The sequence below is a fragment of the Arvicanthis niloticus genome, chromosome 1 (genome assembly GCF_011762505.2).
Source record: "Arvicanthis niloticus isolate mArvNil1 chromosome 1, mArvNil1.pat.X, whole genome shotgun sequence".
In the NCBI taxonomy this organism is placed as follows: Eukaryota; Metazoa; Chordata; class Mammalia; order Rodentia; family Muridae; genus Arvicanthis; species Arvicanthis niloticus.
Genome location: NC_047658.1, coordinates 43,209,905 through 43,231,443, shown reverse-complemented (window position 1 = coordinate 43,231,443; position 21,539 = coordinate 43,209,905). Strand labels below are relative to the sequence as shown.

Here is a 21,539-nt window from a genome sequence, read left to right as displayed (position 1 = left end):
TGAGAAAAATATTCAAATGTATAGATAGTGCTAACATTAGTATAAATACTGAGAGATGCAACCAATAAAATCACAGGGTTAGAAATTATTTCGATAACACTTTTACTGGAGTTGAATTATCTGTATATTTATCCAATTTTTAGCTCATTAATTTCTTATGTGTAAGAGGCATATAGTCTATTACATATGTAGTGCATATGTAAATGTACACACAAGAATACACACACACATGAGATGTAGCAGTTGGCACACAGAGAGAAAAGATATAAGAGTTGGCATAGAGATAAAATGTAATAAATGAAGATTAGAATCACAGTTTTATGGATCAGAGATAATGAAGACAAGGAAATTAAAACACACCATCCAGAAAAAGTTAAAACACCAAAGGCATCCATTATATGCATACGACAGACCTGAAACTTGCAAGGCTTGGAAGTTCAAGTTGGAGAACAGACAGGCCTTTCCCACCCATGAGGAGAAGTACGCTTAAAAGCATATTCCATACATATTTTAACTGAGGTATTATTGAAATCTGTAAGAACCAGGGATTTTCATTATTGAAAATGAATAAAAAATAAGGTATTACTGCTGCAAGAGCAATTTGGATTAATTTTACTGAAAGAAAGGAAAAAAATTAAGATTTGCGTTACTAGTCGAATACCATCCCGTGTTTAAGAGATATAAAGTGGATGGATTCAAACTCAATGAAGAGGTGCCTATATGAATACAGAAATTATATGAAAGATATGATATTCATTCAAGTTTAATCCCTGACAGTCTATAATTATAACATCAATTTCTCAATGGAAAGAAGCTTTATAGTGCATGCTACCCCCCCCCAAAAAAAACCCTCCATACTTAAAGAAAAACATAATCTAGAGATTCAGCATTAAATTATTACGATTGTGGAGTCAATTTTCTTAGCTAAAGAACACAAGGATGTAATAACTCTATTTTGCCCCCCCCCCCCAAAGCAGAATACTTTGGAAGAGAACTACTAGCTCTTTGTGACATACCACCTGGGATCATCCTGTAAAAAGGAAGGAGAGATTTACCTTGACTGACAATTTGAGAGGTCTTAGTTCAGTTCACTGTCTCTTGGTCCTGTCACTCTAAGTCTCTGGGGAGGCCATTGGGAACATGTGCCAGGAGCTGCTGAATTCATGGTGCCCAGGAAACAAAAACAGAGGGTGAGTTGGGATCCCATGAGCTCTAGCAGGGTCAAGCTTACAGTGCCCTAACTGCTTTCCAGGAAGCTCTACTCCCTAAAACTTCACCAGGTTCCAAGAGCACCAAGCCCCTCAAATGCCCGAGGAGCAAGTAATTGACACTAAACTTTTGCAGACTATTAAAGTTTCAGAACGTAGCGAAAGATGTATTTTTAAAACATAGATATACATTCTCATCAGCTCATTAGTATTATGTATATGTATTTTAAGCATTTTGTATATTATTACATTGTACACAATATACATATATAATATGCTATACATATTATTATGTGTGAATGATTCTAACATATATTTGAAGTTTTAAAAAATATATACATTTTATGGTAAGTTTCGTAAAACGGCCCAATCCAATTTAAATATTCACTATATCTCACTCATTAATCGCCTCAATGTTCTTTCACTGAGCCTAATTATCTCCTGCAAGTGAAGCTACAAGACAAGCGACAGTGTTATTTATATATGGGATGTACCTTGGACCACTTTCCCATCAAGCCCAGACATGCTCTTAGTATCTCTCTCACCACAGGACTTCTAGCAGCCAGTTCTGTTTGGTGAGAAGCAGTATGCTATGTGAATTTCTGGATATGTGCCATCAAGGACCTTTCCATCTAGTTGGAGACAGGACATGCTGCATAAACGTTTAGGAAAGTCAGTTTGGATAATTTCAAAAAAATATCCCTGATCATTAGATCAGGGACAATGTAAATTCAGGGATCTGGTTTACCATAAACTCTTTTAGGTTGGCTTAGAATTTAAAGGGGAATATAAAAATAAATTTAGGAGATGGGTTCACCCTTTGCTGATTATTATACAAAGTAGTATTTCCTTTTAAAACTACTGATAACACTTTTTAAATTCCCACAGAAACATCCAATTCTGCTTTATTTTATTTTGACTTAAATAAATATATCTTCCTTGATGCATGCATTCAATGAATTTTCAACTTTAGATGTGATTCCCTTCTGCTTGTCTTTCTAGGTAGAGTTGACATTTTCCAGTCTATCACCTTTTATCCCCTTGAGAATTTTATTTGTCATTCTCTGTTCAAGTGGCAAGAGTGTAGATACTCCCTTTAAAAGAGTCAATGATTACAGTGACAATAACTTCCCCTAAATATGACAACCACAAGTCCAGTACACTGTCCAGGATATGATGTTCCATCACTTTTCTTTGCATGTGTCTTCCATCATGAATTAATCATATTTATTTTTATTTAATACACCCTTATTAGGTACAAAACATCCACAAGATTCTCTTCAAACCATCATTGTCCAAAGGTGGATAACAAATTGCCTTTACTCTCAAAGACTAAAATGTTTGATGCAGATAATTGCTTCAGAAAGAATATTTGAAAAAGAAAATTAGCAAAACTTAGTGGCATCTATGTAAAGTGCCTTGAACAGGAAAAAAAAAAATCAAGAAAGCTTCCTGGAGGCTGAGGTAACCACCTGCAAATGGAAGACTGAAATGATGTCCGGGTAAAGGGAGAACTTCTGACTCCTACCTCTCCCTCCCCACACTCTTTTTTTTTTTTTCTTCAAAGAAAACAGCATATTGCTTTACTTACCTAGATGGTGCCTTAAATCAAAGGCTGAAAATACATATCAGTGAGTTTTTGCCCGCAACATACCACTAATGAAGTTTTAGCTTCTAACCAATAGGCACCCATATTTCAAAACTCTGGTGTCAAATCCTCAGTATATGATATGTGCCTCTGGAGCATATGCACGAGACTAGAGGACCATACTAGACAGAGAACATCAAGTGACTAACCTGCCTTAGTCCTTTCTTCAGTTCTTATCTGCAGCATTGTATCACCTGAAAGATTCACAGTATCCACATCTTCATGGGAGACATGTATATTCTCAATAGGACCTGCTGAATGAGAAAAACCATGGTTCTAAGTCTGATGGACTGTTCTTGACAGTCTTGATAGTCTTAGGAAATTTTGCTATGCTTAAAGCTTGAAAACAACCTTCCAGATGGATGTCAAATCATACCAAAAAGTGATCACCAGTTCCCCAAAGGAATGAATAGCATTTTCCAGGAAAGGAGAATAGAAGGGGCAACTAACTAACTAACTGACTAACTAACTCTCTCTCTCTCTCTCTCTCTCTCTATATATATATATATATATATATATATTATATCTCTCTATATATATAGATATATAAAATATATAAATACATATTTATATATTTATAAATATATAAAATATTTATAAATATATAAAATATATATATAAATATAAATATATAAATATATAAATATCTATATATATTTTTATTATATATAGATATAATAAAATCAGAGGATAATATCACATCAGATCTCTCCTTTACAATTGCAGCAATCAGACACCTAGTTTTATTCATGAATATATTATGATATTATGTGAGGAGATATAATACTATGTTGGAAATTCATGCTGCTTCTGTAGCAACTCTACTAAGAGAATTAAGTAAAGTTAAGCTACAACTTTCAAATCCCAGGGCCTTGCGTTTAAAGTTACAGGCTTCAATGTATATCATTCTGTTCTAAGAGATGTATTTTACACTAAAATTTATCTATGCTAAAGAAATATAAAAATCTATAGTTTGCCATTGTATCATTTTAATATTCACCTTAATGACAATATAAAAATTCCACTTTCCTAAGAACAGTCGTAACATAAATACACTGTAATAAGACACTTTAATTTCAGTAGGAGGGAAAAGTGCTCAGCTATCACTCTAGTGCAGTAGATAAGAGCTCCACACTTGGTCTTCAGGGCGGCTTTTCACTACATTAGCAAAACTAAATATTAACATAAGAAGTGCATGATGGAAAATCTTTAGCATTATATGAACAATTCACTCAACCAGTATATTGATCTTTACACCACCTAAAACTAAATGCATTGGAAGTAATTCTCAACAGTTTCCTTCAATTTTATACATTTCTAGATACTTTATAGAGGACAATCTTATTAAACATTCATACATCTATTGAGAATTTAGGTAGGAAATGAGTGGGGATCCCTACACAGAATTTCATGACTACACATGGTATTTCAAGTTCACTACCTTTTTAGGTAGGCAAAGATTTCTCTTTTATTTTGATTCTGTACTTAAACTAGTACTGGTTCTCATGCTAAGTATTATCATACCAGCACATATTTTTCTTGGGTGAAATAGTTGATAGGGAATCTAAAGGTCTTGGAAGAACCGATCGTTCACACTGTAAGTGGGAAAAGAATTTGTGTCATGCAGAACATGGGGAGAATAGTTAGTGAGCAACTGAGCAAAAGCAATGGCTATGGCTAGGAAACACATAGAAAATTCTGGGTAAGAAAACAATACTAAAATTACAATTATAAAGCTATGTAAGGTGCTTCCTAGGGTATATACACAGACATGCACAGACATTCACAGACACAGACAGACAGACAGACACACACACGGGGGTGGGGGGAGGATGTGGGGTAGGGGGAGAACATTCACAAGGAGTAGAGAGCAAGCACTTTTGAGAGTTTAACTGTGATATAAAATACTACAGCTAGTCAAGGAACAAGCAAGACAATAAACACAAATAGTCAAAGAACACACAAGGCAATAAACAAAATTCCGTGAACACTCCTGTGATCACTGTTTCTGAGGGCTTATCTGGATGACCAAAATATCTGAGCCAACTTCCCTGTCCTAGCCCAAAGTCATTTTCATGTCTGAAGCCCATTTCCTTGTTCTAGCCTAAAATTTAGATTTCTGCCTGAAATTAGTTCTTTGTTCTTGTTCCTTGACTATTTGCATCTATTATATTGCTAGAACTGACCTTAATACTTACATGTAATTAAAATGGTATAAAAGAGAAAATGAGAAGGGGAAATGGGATAGGGGGTTGTAGGGAGGAGAAACAGGGAAAGGAGATGACATCTGAAATGTAAATAAATAAAAAAAATCCAATTTAAAAAAAAAAGAAAAAATACTACAGCTAGTTAACATTCTATATTCAAGGGAACAGTCACACATTGCATATGAAAAGCCTTCTAAGACTGACTGGGTATTGAAACAACTGTCTGTGAAAGGTAAAATAATATGTGGTACGAATCCTACATTTTAGACTATTTTTAAAATATTCAAAATTCTCCAGAGAAATTTTGATATTGATAGTTCTCACAGTTCTAGGTTCTTCGGTACTTACAAAAACAGGAAAAATAGGAAACTCTACACAGAAAAGATAGTTACCAAACTCCTACAAATGACCTAGATTTTAAAAAGCTGAAACAGATACTTTAATAAAATTTCATAAGTATTCTCTATAAATAAAAAGTATATACTTTAAAATGAAGAGAAAACTTAATTTTGAATAGAAGATTAAATCTTATTTAGAAATGACAATAATAAAATTTTAAAATAGTACCCGATATTTTAAAAGATTTACATAGGCTTAGTAATAAATTTAAAAGTAAAGAAGTACTTCCTCATCTGTGTTTACTGCTGTTTATAATAGTCAAAAATTGGCAACAATTTACACATATATCAACTCTTGAATAGGTGATGAAATGTAGCACATTTATATAGTGGAATATTATTAAGCAGTTAACAAAAATGAAATTATGAAATTTACAAGTCAATTATTGGAACTGGAAACAATCATCCAAAGTTAAAAAAAAAAAAAAAAACATAGCCAAGAAAGACAAAGATTATGTTTCTCAAAGGTTATGCTTGTTTCTCTCATATGAGGATGCCAGCTTTTAAGGTTTAGATATGTATGTTCCATTTATAAGACCCACAGAGGTTATACAGCTAAGAGAAGGGAAGACCCACAGATGTTATAAGCTACTAAGAGCGGGAGAAGGGAATATTTTAAGAAAGGGAAACAGAATATAGTGTTATAAAGGGATAAATGATAAATTTAAAAAAGAAAGACTAACATAGCCGGGCGGTGGTGGCGTACGCCTTTAATCCCAGCACTTGGGAGGCAGAGGCAGGCGGATTTCTGAGTTCGAGGCCAGCCTGGTCTACAAAGTGAGTTCCAGGACAGCCAGGACTACACAGAGAAACCCTGTCTCAAAAAACCAAAAAAACAAAAAACAAAAAAAAAAAAAAACAAAAAAAAAAAAAAAGAAAGAAAGAAAGAAAGAAAGAAAGAAAGAAAGACTAAATGAGACGGAGGGTGTGACGGCAGAGATGTGAACACAGGAAGGGATAACTAGCATCAAAGGCCATTTGAAAATCTCATATGGAATCTACTACCATATCATGGGAAAGAGACTCAATACTCGAAATGAGCTACCAAGTAAAACCGTCTGAATCAGAAATGGGTTACATTTTTTCTTAGTTGTTGGCCAACAGATTCCCTGCTACACACACACACACACACACACACACACACACACACACAGTCCCACATGCATGCACCTTATGGGCTATTGCCATATCTATTGGTAACCCTACACATGTCTGCACTGTGAGACTCGAGGATCTATTTTAAAGAAGGGGCAGAAAGATCAGAAGTGTCAGAGGTGGTAAATGATTTCAAGGAAACATCCTTTTCCAAACACAGCAGGGCAGACGTAGATGGAAGCTCACAGAGACTGTGATACTATGCTGGCTTAGTTAAGGTTATTTTTGCTGTGATGAAACACCATGACTAAAACAACATGGAAAGTGACATAGTGTTTTATTGTTGTGAAGCAACACAATGACCACTGCAATTTTTAGAATGAAAATAATTTAATTGAATCATTGGCTTACAGTTCAGTGATCTAGTCCATTATTGTCATGTGCAGGAAGCATGGTGGCATTCGAGCAGATATGGTGTTGGAGAGGTAGCTGAGAGTCCTCCATCAAGACCCACAGGTATCAGGAATTGACACACTAGCCAGGCTTGAGCATCTGAGACCTCAAAGCCTACCCCTTAGTAACACATCTACTCCAGCTAAGCTACACCAACTCTAACAAGGCCACACCTTCTAAGACTGCCACTTTCTCTGAGTCCATGGGGCCAATTTTATTCAGACCACCACAGAAAAGAAAGATGCAGCTTATGTTTGCACGCCAGTTCATCATCAAAGGAAGGAAAGCCAGGAACTGAAGCAGAACAGGAACCTGAGGGTACAAGTTGGTGCTGAAGTCACAGAGGAGTGATGCTTACTTGCTCGTTCCTCGTGGCTTGCTCATCCTGCTTTCTTACAGATTCCAGGACCATAAACCTAGGATTGCACCACTCATAATGGGCTGGACCTTCCCCTATAAATCACTAATTAAGAAAATGCCCTACAGGTGTGTCTTCAGCTAAATCTTACAGAAGCATTTTCTCAATTGAGGCTCTTTCCTGTCTCTAGTGCGTGTCAAGCTGACATAAAACTAGCCAGTACATGTACAGTACAATACAGCTACAGCAGAAGACAAGCACAAGATCAAAGCACACAAAATCCCAGCATGGAGCAGGTGAAGTATACATGAAGTTCTACCCTAGTCAAGGAGCTTTGGGAAATTGAGAGCTATTGGGAGGGGCTATGTCGGGTTTTTTTTTCCAATACCATTTTACGGTATACACCAAACTCTGGTGCTGTAGATTTCATAAAAAGCATACTACTGCACTTAAAAATGGGAATTAGCATTGAGCTAGTAACAGAGAATTATTTTAAAACCCTACTTTCTTTAATACATTGATCATCAGGACAAAAAATAAACACAGAAATATCAGAATTAAATGGCATCATATACTGAATGGATGGACCCAAGAGATATGTACAAAATATATCACTAAAACACCCAAAAAATATATAGATTGTGCTTAACAGCTAATGGAAGATTTTCTAAAATGGACCACAAAATAGTCACAAAAATGAATCTGAACCAATGTACAAAACTGAAAGAACTCCTTGTATTCTATCTCAAAGCTTAATGTCAAAAATAAATGAATCTTTAGTCATTTCATAAACAGGTAGAGATTAAATGTCATCACTAAATGAAGAATGAATCATGGAAGAAGTGAAGAAAAATTTAAATTCGTGGAATTAAATGAAAAACTAAAGCACAATGCAATGACAAAAACCAAAGGGATGCAATCAGAACAGTCCAAAGGGTAATTTAGCTTTGAGATAGAATACAAGGAATTCTTTCAGTGTTTTTGAATTGGTTCTGATTCATATTTTGTTCTAAGTACCTACATTTAAAAGTCAGAAAGACTATAAACTAATTACATAATGATGCAACTTAAGATGTTAGAAAACAAAACTAACTCAGGCCCATGGATGTAAAGAAAATTTTTAAAATTAGATTAATAAATCAAGAAAAGGAAGATGATGTAAACCATCAATGAGTCTAAGAGCTCATTCTTTTAGAAAATAAAAAAAAATCCACAGGCCCCTGTCTCAACTAGCCAAAATAAAGAAAGAGAGGCTGCGAATCACCAAAATCAGAACCGAATGAGGGAACAGTACAATAAGCAGCAATGAAATTCAGAATGTTGAAAGTACTACTAAATTAATATTAAAACCTATACTCTATTAATGTGAAAGAAAACTAAAAGAAATGGACAAATTTCTAGTCCGATCTGAACAATATAAAATTAAAGCAACCCGAGATCAACAACTTAAACAGACCCATAGCAAATATATTTCTCATTCAAAGCACCATACTTACCAGTAGATTTGATAATCTGCTTATGTTTATGAAGGTAATAATAAAATTAATAAAGTTTAATATAAAGTGATTTTAGATTTATTTATAGTTATCTAGAAACCCCTAAGGTAGTCAACTTGGGAATAGATTAACTGTGTTATGTCCAGGAAGAGAAATTGTACATAGTACTTAAAATGACTGAAATATCAATACTTGTGACAAGGTGGATTGATCTCAAATGTCCTGTATGGCTGGATCTGTGTAACATTTAACCACACAGAATTTTCAAATGGAGAACAGCTGTGAAGGGACAATTGTAAAGAAGGAAATGTGCTAACTCCAGGACCATGAGCAGTGGCTGGAAGAAACCATTGAGACCAGCTCTGTACCTGGATGTGGTAGTGGTGGAATTATCTGACCATTAGTCAGATACAAAATAGCATGCTAAAGAAAGGGAATTTTGTGTAATCTAAATTCCAAGCTAACGTTTACAACTTTATGGACATTATAGCTAGTACAGAATGATGGTGTTTCAAGATGGGCAGGTAAAACTGTAAAAGAAATATGAATGAGGCTCAAATAAATGGTCTACAACATAATAAACACATTACAATGAACTGCATATGTATAACATAGAGCATTTTAGTCAAACACATTCTTCCAATCCTATGTCTCATCATCCTTGTAGAGAACTGTCCTTATCTTTACAAATTTAATATTATCCTGTCTCCATTCAAATTTGTAGCATGTGAAGCAATAATATTCAGTACAATTATTGGTGGAACGAAGTTTTACTTTTGCATTTCCTGAGTTTGCGGTTGACTTTCTCCTCTCTTGTTATCCTCCTTGTAGACCTCTATATTTTTCATTTTGTTTAGGTTAGATTTTTTTTATAAGTCTATTGTATTTTCTCAATTGTTCTCATTATTTATACTGTTTTCTCAGATTTCCTTGATCTAAAAGTATTTATTTTGTGTTGACCTTAGACAGATATTATTACTGTAACTATAAGAGTTCAACACAGCATTTTGCTTATATTAAATTATGCATGTGATTACTTATTATGAGACTATATAATTTTGTTTTCTCTCCTAATACAGCAAGTATGTTGCTCCATTGCCCCTTTGCCTACATAGTATAAGATGAGATGTCTGCTGTAATGCTTATACATTCCTCACATAATGATTATTTTATATCTTTGTGGCTGATTTTGATATTAATTTAGATTTTCCTCAACATGACTATGAAATGCCAGTTTTATTTAACATTTCCCCTATTCTATGATTGTAGTGCTTTGGGTCTTCTAAGATTCTTTAATATACAGTTTAGAGATTTTATTAATTTTGAAAAAGTCTTAGCATTTTCTTTGGTAAATATTTTCTCTGGCAAATATTTTCCTTATTTAACTTCAGATAGACAATTATATTTGTGTATATACTTTGATACAGTGATTGTATCAAATGATACTTGATTTTCTCTTTCCAATTCCTATGTATAATGCTGTTTGGTAGTTTTTAAGTTAAGTTAGCTAATCTCATTGTACATATCTAGTCAGCTACTAAACAGTTACTAGAAGTCTATACTTCTATTTGGCATTAAGATTCTGAAGTATTTGAACTTCTTGTGCTTTCTTTGCATTGTTTATCATTATTCTAAACCCTCTTAACGTGCTTTTCACAGTTACTTTAACTCTATGCGATCATTAGCTTTTTATTTATTAATTATTAATCCTTGGAAATGGGTAACTATATTTTCCCTTGTATCTTCATATGTTTCATAATTTTATTTAATAACAGATATTATCTGTAAATTTAAAAATTTGAAGTGAGGCCCGTAACTGATGATGTGTTTTCTCTGACCTTTCAGTGACATGCAAGAAGCCAGATTTGCCTTTTTTCCTATATTCCTTGGGGCAGTATAGAGTGCTAAGAATAACTGGGATCATCAGACTCAAGGAAATTCTGTACTTTGTGCTTACAGAAAATACTGCAAGCGGGATGGGACTTAGAAACAGCACAGCCATTTGCACTTTGTGTATTATTGGCTGGCTTGGAGCAAGCTTGCATAAGACAGAAATTGAACAGAGAGTCAATAGAGTCATGGAGTTCAATGGAAGATTATTACTTCATGTTTGATAGAGGGCTTAGGGTGATGCTGTAGAGCTGCACTGTCCTATGTCCACCTTAACATTTTAGCAGTTCCTGCATATAATTGCAACAGAGTAATCCTCCCTTAGTAAACTTCTGCTGGATTTTGCACAACACTTGGCTCACTGTTGAGAAAAACAGTGATTATTGCCTCTCTTAATACAAACTCAATCATAACCAAGCCTACTACCACCATGTATGTATATGTGTGTGTATGTGTATACATACATATGCATACATATTCATATACATCATATACACATATACATACACATCATATACATATTCATATACATCATATACATATTCATATACATCATATACATATTCATATACATCATATACACATATACATACACATCATATACATATACTTATGAAAATAAAATGGAGAGTAAGTACAAATACCCATTACCTCCAGTATCCCCAGTTATTCCGAACTGTCACTCATCTTTACTGACACTTTAGGAATTTATAGAAAACTTAACTCCTTTATTTTTATCTGCCTTGTAGAATCTTTTCTTTTACCTTTGATTAGCCAAAGTTTAAAGGAAAAATAAAAGCAGATGTATTCAATAGAGATTTTGAATTATCTATCTGCCTGCCTAGTAACCTTAACTCTTTGATGGAATTAAAGAAAAATAATTTTTATTTTGCAGATTTGTGAGCTGTTCATACTTAGGATGGGAGTGGCTTTTCTACATGACTGTTCACATTGTAGATTATTAGATGGACTCTTCTCCCAAGTTTGTCTTCAAATGCTGTGATTTTCTTTTTGAAAAATACAAAGAAACAAAAAATAGAAACAAAGTATTTATTTTCACTATAAGAAAACATAAATATGTTAATGTAGAACATGATAGGTAAGTCTAGCATTCTTACCTTAAAATGAGACAATTAAACACATGAAAGACTGTTGGCTTTTACAAAAGAAAAATATATTGGGGAATATATACATTTTAGAAAGTATAAAATGAACAAAAACAAAACTCATTATGCTATTCTTCTATTGTTCAATGCTATAAAATTTAAGTTAGATATAAAAATCAGGGACTTTGTCTAGAAGACTGCCCACTGCCTACCTACTCAACATAGTACTTGAAGTTCTAGCCAGAGCAATTTGACAACAAAAAAGGATCAAAGCGATACAAATTGGAAAGGAGGAAATCAAGTTATCACCATTTGCAGAAGATATGATAGTATACATAACTGACCCCAAAAATTCTACCAGAGAGCTCCTACAGCTGATAAACAACTTTAGCAAAGTGGCTGGATATAAAGTTAACTCAAACAAATCAGTAGCCTTCCTCTACTCAAAGAATAAAAGGGATAAAAAGGAAAACAGGGAAACAACACCTGTCACAATAATCACAAATAATATAAAATACCTTGGTGTGACTCTGACCAAGCAAATGAAAGATCTATAAGACAAGAGCTTCAAGTCTCTGAAGAAACAAATCGAAGATCTCAGAAAATGGAAAGATCTCTCATGCTCATGGATTGGTGGGATGTAAAAATGGCCATCTTGCCAAAAGCAATCTACAGATTCAATGCAGTCTCCATGAAAATTCCAACCCAATTTTTCATAGAGTTAGAAAGAGCAATTTGAAAATTTATTGGAATAACAAAAAAAAACCCTCAGGATAGCAAAAACTATTCTCAACAATAAAAGAACTTCTGGGGGGAATCACCATCTATATTACAGCAATAGTGATCAAAACTGTATGGTATTGGTACAGAGACAGGCAAGAAGATCAATGGAATAAAATTGAAGACCCAGAAATGAACCCACATACCTATGGTCACTTGACCTTTGACAAAGGAGCTAAAACCATCTGGTGGAAAAAGGACAGCATTTTCAACAAATGGTGCTGGTTCAACTGGAGTTCAGCATGTAGAAGAATGCAAATCAATCCATTCTTATCTCCTTGTACAAAGCTCAAGTCCAAGTGAATAAAGGACTTTCACATAAAACCAGATACACTAAAACTAATAGAGGAGAAAGTGGGGAAGAGCCTTGAACACAGGGCACAAGGGAAATTTTCCTGAACAGAATACCAGTGGCTTATGCTCTAAGATCAAGAATTGACAAATGAGACCTCATAAAATTGCAAAGCTTTCTTAAGGCAAAGGACACTGTTAATAGGACAAATAGCAACCAACAGATTGGGAAAAGATCTTTATCAATCCTACATCCAATAGAGGGCTAATATCCAATATATACAAAGAACTCAAGAAGATAGATTCCAGAGAATCAAATAACCTTATTAAAAATGGGGTAGAGAGCTAAACAAAGAATTTTCAACTGAGGAATATAGAATTGCTGAGAAGCATCTAAAGAAATGCTCAACATCCTTAGTTATCAGAAAAACGCAAATCAAAACAACCCTGAGATTCCACCTCACATCAGTCAGAATGGCTAAGTTCAAAAACTCAGGTGACAGCAGATGATGGCGAGAATATGGAGAAAGAAGAACACTCCTCCACTGTTGGTGGGATTGTAAGCTGGTACAATCACTATGGAAATTAGTCTGGCAGCTCCTCAGAAAACTGGACATAGCATTACCTGTGGACCCAGTTATACCACTCCTGGGCATAGACCCAAATTATTCTCCAACATATAACAAGGGCACATGCTCCACACATATTCATAGCAGCCTTATTTATAATAATCAGAAGCTGGAAAGAACTCAGATGTCCGACAGAGGAATGGATATTAAAAATGTGGTATATTTACACAATGGAGTACTACTCATCTATTAAAAACAACAAATTCATAAAATTCTTAGGCAAATGGATGGAACTAGAAAATCTCAACCTGAGTGAAATAACCCAATCACAAAAGAACACACATGGTATGCACTCACTGAAAAGTGGATATTAGCCCAAAAGCTTGGAATACCCAAGATATAATTCACAGACTGTATGAAGCTCAAGAAGAAGGAAGACCAAAGTGTGGGTGCTTCAGTCCTTCTTAGAAAGGGGAACAAAATAATCATGGGAACAAATACAGAGACAAAGTGTGGAACAGAGACTGAAAGAAAGGCCATCCAGAGACTGCCCCAACTGGGGATTCATCCCATATAAAATCACCAAACCCAGACATTACTATGGATACCAAGTGCATACTGACAGAAGCCTGATATGGCTGTCCCCTGAGAGGCTCTGCCAGACCTTGACAAATACAGAGGTGGATACTTGCAGCCAACCATTGAACTGAGCAGAGTCCCCAATGGAGGAGTTAGAGAAAGGATTGAAGAAGCTGAAGGGGTTTGCATCCCCATAGGAAGAACAACAATACCAACTAACCAGACCCCCCACCCCACCCCCAGAGCTCCCAGGGACTAAACCACCAACCAAGGATTACACATGGTTGGGCCCATGGCTCTAGCCATATATGTAGCAGAGGATGGCTTTGTAGGGCATCAGTGGGAGGAGAGGCCCTTGGTCTTGTGAAAGCTTGATTTCCCAGTGTAGGGGAATTGAAGGCTGGGGAGGTGGGAGTTTGTGGGTTGGTGGGGAAACACCCTCACAGAAGCAGGGGGATGGGGAGGAGATAAGGAATTTCTGAGGGGAAACCAGGAAAGTGGATAACATTTGAAATGTAAAGAAAGACAATATCCAATTAAAAATACACATACGCACACACACACACACACCATGGTATGTATGCTGAATGATATTATATGGTTTTATAGCATTATCAGTACTATAATTTTTAAATATTATAGGTACATATTTAAAGTGATTTTTTAAGGAGGTACATTATGAAATATTAAGAAATAAATATATTCAGGTGCCTCTGACTTGACTTATATTCAAATTATCAGCCTATTCTAACTATAAAGAATGAAACACATGTGAAAATGTATATACAGTTTGCCTATCTAAAGGCTATTACAGTATTAAAAATGCAAACATTTTTATGGGATCTGCAGGTATAAGTTTATTTAGAGATTTTTTTCTTCACTTTCTTTTGTAGGATCAATTGCTTGCATCTTTATAATTAATATGAGTAATTTCTAAATAACACAATTTATTATCCTCTACATCATTTATTATTCTTTACAAATTAATGAAGTTTAAAGAGAAATTTTCAGAAGATTTATTATTTGATATAAAGAAATGACCTCTGAATTATAACTTGAGAAAAATGGGGTCTTAACAAGCCATGGGTAGAAGTTTCACACTTAGTACAGGATTGCAGTGACTTCCATAAAGTTAATAACATTTGGCTTTTTGTTGTTTGTTTAGTGTGTGTGTGTGTGTGTGTGTGTATTTATCTTTACTGAAATAAACACAAACAAAAAACAGAAAAGCAATAATAGTAAAATTATTTGTTCCTTTAAAAAACTTTCTAACCACAGAGGCAAAAAGTAGAAAGTTCAGTCTCAAACATTTTTGTAAATATGTACAGGGTAGAAGTTTGCTGGGGAGATGGATTGAGTTTGAACCCAGAACTTGCATAAATTCCAGTAGTGGCAGTGCATACTTAGGTTCCCAATGTGAGGAGGCGGAGACAAGAGATGTGTGGAGCTTGCTGCCCAAACAGTCTAAATTAGTGAACTCCAGGTTCAGTAAGAGACAGTCTCCCAAGTAAGGCAAAGGACAGTTGAGGAAGAGCCCTGAGCCAACATCTCGCCCTCATATGTGCATGTATACACACATATATGGACTCAGGCACAACCATATGTGTATGAGAGAATCCAACAAATAAATGAAAATTTTTAACCAGATGAATATAGTGTAAAAGGGATTTTTCCTCTACAACCTTGATGTGAAGGAAGATAAGGGACCTATGAGAAAACTAATTCTGTCACGTGAATACACTCTTTGAAATTCACTCACTGGTGTCCCCACACTACCCAGATGAAATATAAATGAGACAGCCTGCTTAACACAAATTCAGAAGACTGCTCCAGCTCCACCTTTCACATCTGTCCTCCAGGCCCTCCCCTCAGTGCCCTATGTCTTGAACTAGGTAAAGGCAGCTAGCCACTCACAAAGAGCTTACCTAGATTTCTGTTCTGGAGTCACTGCCATCCTACAGACCTACTGATCAAGACAGGCATTTCTAATGAGCTCACTAGAGTTTGAAAGAGACAACTCTGAAAGATGGTTAACTACCTGGAAGAAAACCCGAATCTGACTTACCCACCGTCGTGGAAGAACATGTTGTGTATGTACTGTGGCAGCTGTTCGTGCCCCATTCCCAGTGCATCGCTGATAGTGCCCCTATCCATCTTGTATCCTTGTTATCAGGCACCTCACATGTCTGTACCTGCTGTTCACAGATAAAGCTCATGGTTTTGAAATAAGTAGCTGTATCAGTCTGCTTACACTCCCACAATAACTCAGTGTTTGTTTTCTTACTGTGGAAGAACATGGATGAAATGATTCCATAAACCTCTGAATCATCTCATTCTTTAAATTATAGAAGGGAAATATAGGATCTCCTGGTAGGGGTGAGAGTGGGATTGGGGGTGGCCACTGGAGTTTTAAGAGATTTAAAATTAATAATATAGAATCAGGTCAGGTGAAACTGTTTTCACATGAAGTCCTTTTTTAATAGTTATGTTTTCTGAAATTAACTGTACTTTCTCTTTTCAATTTCAATTTAAAATGCAAATAATTAATTATTTAAGTTCCTAGTGATTATACTGAGTTTTTTTTTTTTTAAGGCAAAAAAATCTTTTACTAAAAGAAAGGCCAATGTAGTGACCTATTTAGAAGACAAAAGTATAATACATAGTTATAAAAACTAAACTTCAACGTTAAAATCTTTTATTATTTTACATTTTTCAATTTCTTTATTATTATCATTATTATTATTATTATTATTATTATCATTATTAACTTCATTCATTTACATCTCAAATGATATCCCACTTCCTGGTTACCCTCTCCACCAACCCCTCATCCTATGATATCCCACTTCCCGCTTACCCCTCTATCACCCCCATATCCCACATCTGCCCTTCTCCCTCCCTTTTGACTGTATGAGAGTGCTCCTCCACCCACCCACACTCTTCTGCCCCACTGTTCCCACATCCCCCTACTCTGGGACATCAACCCCCCCCAAGACCAAGGACCTCCTCTCCCATTGCCGCTGGGCAAGGCCATCTTCTGCTACACATGTATCCGGAGCCATGGATCCATCTAGGTACACTCCTTGGTTTTGTGGTCTAGTCTCTGGTCAGGCCAGCCTATGATACTCTTCCAATGGGGTTGCAATCTGCCTCCACTCCTCCAGTCCTTCTGCCAGCTTCCCTACCAGGTTCTCCGAGTTCAGTCTGATGGTTGGCTGTAAGCATCACATCTGCATGTGTCAGGTGCTGGCCGGACCTCCCCAGGAACGGCCACACTTGGTTCCTGTCCCTAGATGCCTCTTGACCATCGCAACAGTGTTGGGTTTTGTGTCTGCAGACATGATGTATCCCCAGGTGGGGCTGTTCCCCCGTAGGCCCTTCCTTCAGTTCCTGTTCCATTTTTTGTCCCTGTTCTTCCTTTGAACAGGAACATTTCTGGGTTAAAAAAACTTTGATATGGGTGGATGGCCCCATCCCTGGACCAGGGGCCATGTCTATCTACTGAAGTTGGTCTTCACAGGTTCTCTCTCCCCGTTCTTTGTGCATATGGCTAAAGCCAATGTTTCTTTGGTGTCTGAGAATCTCCAGTGACTATTCCCAGTTCCTCATCCTCTCTGCTACCTATTTTTATTTGATTTCCTGACCCTCTGTTCTTCTCTTCTGGCAAGATGTTGTGGGTAAATAAATTCTTCTACCTAACCAGCAAACACTCAATTCATCATGAATAGGATTCTTTTCTCTACTTACCTGATGAGTTGGTCTAAACATGGACTGTGTATGTCCTTTTAAGGAATATGGACCCGGGACTCAATTCACTCATTTGGTGAAATCACTGAGTTTATTTCATGAGCTGGGAGAAGGCTTTGGAAGCAGCATTTGATTAAGAGGTCCTGAGTTTGAGACCCTTACAATAATGAAGAAAGCCAAGTGTGTCTGAGGGTTCACTTATAACCTGAGTCCTTGGAAGAAGGAAGCCAAGAGGGTCTTTCAGCCCTGATGGCTGCTTGCCTTGCTCCAGGTTCTATAATAGATACTGTCACAGTGAATGAGTTAGAGAGTAATAAAGCAGGACTTCTGACATCTTCTACTGGACTCTAAGCAGAGGCATACACATGTACACAGATCATATGTGCATGACATGTACACACACAACAAAGAGTAAAATTGGGAAAACTAAAGACATGACACAATTACACTTACAGTCTTGGGTGTTACAGGGAATTACTGCTCGTGACAATTCACAACGCAAAACTGGATCATGAAACTGGCAGCTTGTCAACCACTGTGTTCCGTTATGGCTACACATATATGTCACATGGTAAGTTTTGTAGATGTAATTTAAAGCTTCAGTTGATATTGACAGAGGTCTTGACTTACCTATTTATCTAATTCTGTTTTTTTTCTACTTATTTATTTACTTATTGTAGACAGGGGATGTGAACACATGCCACTATCAGGGCAGAGGACAACTTGAGGGAGTTGGTTCTCACCTTCTACCATGTTGGTTCCTAGATTTGAGCTCAAGTTTGATCCTTTAGCCACTGAGTCATCCAGCTTGCCGATATTGACTTAAGTCTTAACCATAGAAGAATGTCTTTCCTCCTAAATGCTTATTGATACAATATATCTGTTTATTTAAATTAATTCATTCAAATCCATACTTATTCTGTAGGCTTGTAGTAGCCTTTTGCAAGGGTATCATTCATGATATGGGTTTTATAAGATGATGGCACAGTACATGTAAAAGAGGAGTATGAGCCCAGAAGATGAAATTTGAAAGTCATCCATTAGTATTCAAACAAAATCTAAATATTTTTCTAAAACATCGCTTTGTTTTTTTAACTTAGGCTAACACACAAAGTATTAGGCTTCACTGTGGCATTTTGTAATATACGTGTTTTGATTGATCTTGTCACTCCCAGGATCAATTTGCATCCTTTCCCCTTTCAAATCACATGGGTTCTGTTGCCCCGCACGGCTCCCCTAATAACACCTCATTGGTCCAAGCTGCCTGCTTAGTTATAATAGGGAGAATAGAGGGAAAAAATCAGAGTTAAATAAATAGTGTTTTGTTGATTCTTTGACTGAAGTGTATCTGAAAGGATGACTCAACAAGTGAAGCTATATTAAAAATACACTTTTTCATGTAGTATGTTTTGATTTTATATTTCTACTCTTCCAGGTCATTCCATTCATGCTGCACATCCCTGGCCACCCAAATTCACATTTTCTCTCTCCAGAAATAAAATAAAGCAAAATAAAATAAACAGACAAAAAATCCCAATACAATAAGAAGTACCCCCAAAAACCTGGAATCTGTTTTGTGTTGTGCAACTACTCTCTCCCCCGCCCCCATATAGGGCCTGCACTGGGGGATAGTTGATATACCCAGTGACATGCCATTGGATAAAATTGATTTTACATTCCCTAACAGGGTGTGGATCCTTGTGTTAAGTACTGTGGCAAGAAGACCCTCATGACTTTTTTCACAAGGGTTGAGCAATGCATTGTTTGATGGGTGGAGCAATAAGTCATTAGCAGTCATCTTATTGCTATGTTTTTATTTTTAGCAGAAAAATATTATTCGGTTTTCACCTTGGCCTCATGACTTATCTAATCCCAGGTTTTTTAGTCACCTTAGCACTGTCAGGTAATGGGTCCCATCTTATGGAGTGGGCTTTAAACCCAATTAAAAAAATTTTTGGTTACTACCAAAGCATCTGTGCCACTACTGCAGAGAATAACTTAACAGCAGGCAAGTCAGTATTTTAGATCAGAGTAGTGGGTTAACATTGAAGATTGTTTCTCTTATCTAGTAACAGGAAAAGTGCTTTCCAGCATGGTGAGTGCTAAAAGGGACTGACATTTGTTTGTTTTTTAAAGGAATCTAGTTTGTAAATATAACAACTTCTCCTTAGTAGCCACTAAAGATGGGAAAAAGTGGAAGCAATAAGAGATGATATGGAAAATACCTTTATATAATCCAGTCTTTACCAAAGACTCCAGCATCTTATCACTCAAAAGAATGCAGAGACCTCATCCTATGATGCCACAATATCTGCACTTGATTCCATTCTGAGTCCAAAACTTCTAATTTTTTAACTTGATTATGTTTTTAAAATTATTAAATAATAAATTGAGCTGAATTATTATTTTTAAATAATCAAATAGGGGAATGCAGCTTCAACTGTTTACTTTAGTAAGAGAGCTGTCTCAGTTTTAGCCACTATATATTAACAGTTTCATTCTGAATATCTCCATACTCCCTTACTTAGGTTCACTGAGATTCTATTGTTAAAGATCTTTAGCTGCTTTAAATGCTTTCTCTCTACTTAAAAAGCTTCAGGCTACCACATTACCAATGGCTATGCTTTTGTCTCAGGTCTGCTTTTGTCCTTTAGAAAATTTTATTTGCTTCACTGTTATTCATTTTACACTAAGAATTTCTGTAATAAATATTTTATTGTGTTGTGAAAAAAATTTGACTGCTATCTAAGAACTTGTTTGGTACTTTCATGAGATATAGCTGAGAATTGCTTTAAGTCACCACAGATGTGACTTATCTCATTTGTTATCTTTTAAGAAATCTAAAATCTGATTGGATTACAGGCTGCTGTTCTTGGTTACTCTCTATCACATGTTAGTAAGATCTCATTGTAGAAAAATCACTTGCTGGAGTCAGAAACATGAGAAACCAAGACGGTACTGACCTGGAAGCTTTAGCCCTGCTGGCTAGCTGTAATGTTTCTGGAAGGTGGTGTGTATGCTCCAAGAGGAGAAAGGTACTCACTGGTCTCACCCATCTTTGAATCCTGGAAGATACAATAATGACTTGTCTGGCAAGATGTACCCACTGAGAATATGTAACAGCTTTCTGATAGGATTTAAGATCTGCTCCATTGAATGAAATCCATACCTGGCATTCTGGTAGGTACATAGACAGATATAGATCTGAGACAATGTGGGAATGGGTAACACTGATCAGAATATATTGTGCGAAAGTCCCAAGATATTAATATAAATACTATTTTGAACACAAATAAAATCTGGTTTGTATCATTGTTTTATCGTTTAAAAGACTAATTTTTTCAAACTATCCTTTTAAATCTTTCTTGAGCCTTTGTTTTGCTCAGTGTTGGGTATGGAAATGGGAAACTGTAGAGAAAGAAATGAGGTGGCCTAATGTAAGGGTACAATATACTTCACATTATATCTCATTTGTCTCCATGGAGGTACTTAGTAAATAAATAACATGAAATAGAAGGGATCAGACATGTGGGTAATAGCAAGTGATCTGTTTTATTAATCAATTTTCTTGTAAATGAAAGAAAGGTAAAAGTCAGAGAAGAATAATTTTAATATACATTCTCCTACAGTTGTTAAAGTGTATTTTAGGACCCTGAAAGGACTCAAACTTTCTGAATGCTCTATGAGAAACTGTGAAGAATGGAGACTCGGCCA

At 35.9% G+C, this 21,539-nt stretch overlaps 1 long non-coding RNA gene across 3 annotated transcripts in view; it reads right to left on the bottom strand.

The window, feature by feature from the left end:
- LOC143443250 (uncharacterized) overlaps window positions 1-21,539 on the bottom strand; it is a 68,974-nt gene that overhangs the window by 26,458 nt on the left and 20,977 nt on the right. Inside the window, exons 2-4 of one of the 3 annotated variants that reach the window (XR_013112078.1) lie at window positions 20,789-20,890; window positions 3,006-3,107; window positions 1,056-1,152 (exon numbers count right to left, since the gene is read on the bottom strand). This is a non-coding gene — a long non-coding RNA (uncharacterized LOC143443250). Of the gene's footprint in view, window positions 1-1,055; window positions 1,156-3,005; window positions 3,111-20,788; window positions 20,891-21,539 lie in introns of all 3 variants that reach the window. The other 2 variants (XR_013112073.1, XR_013112062.1) reach the window with 2 other exon arrangements.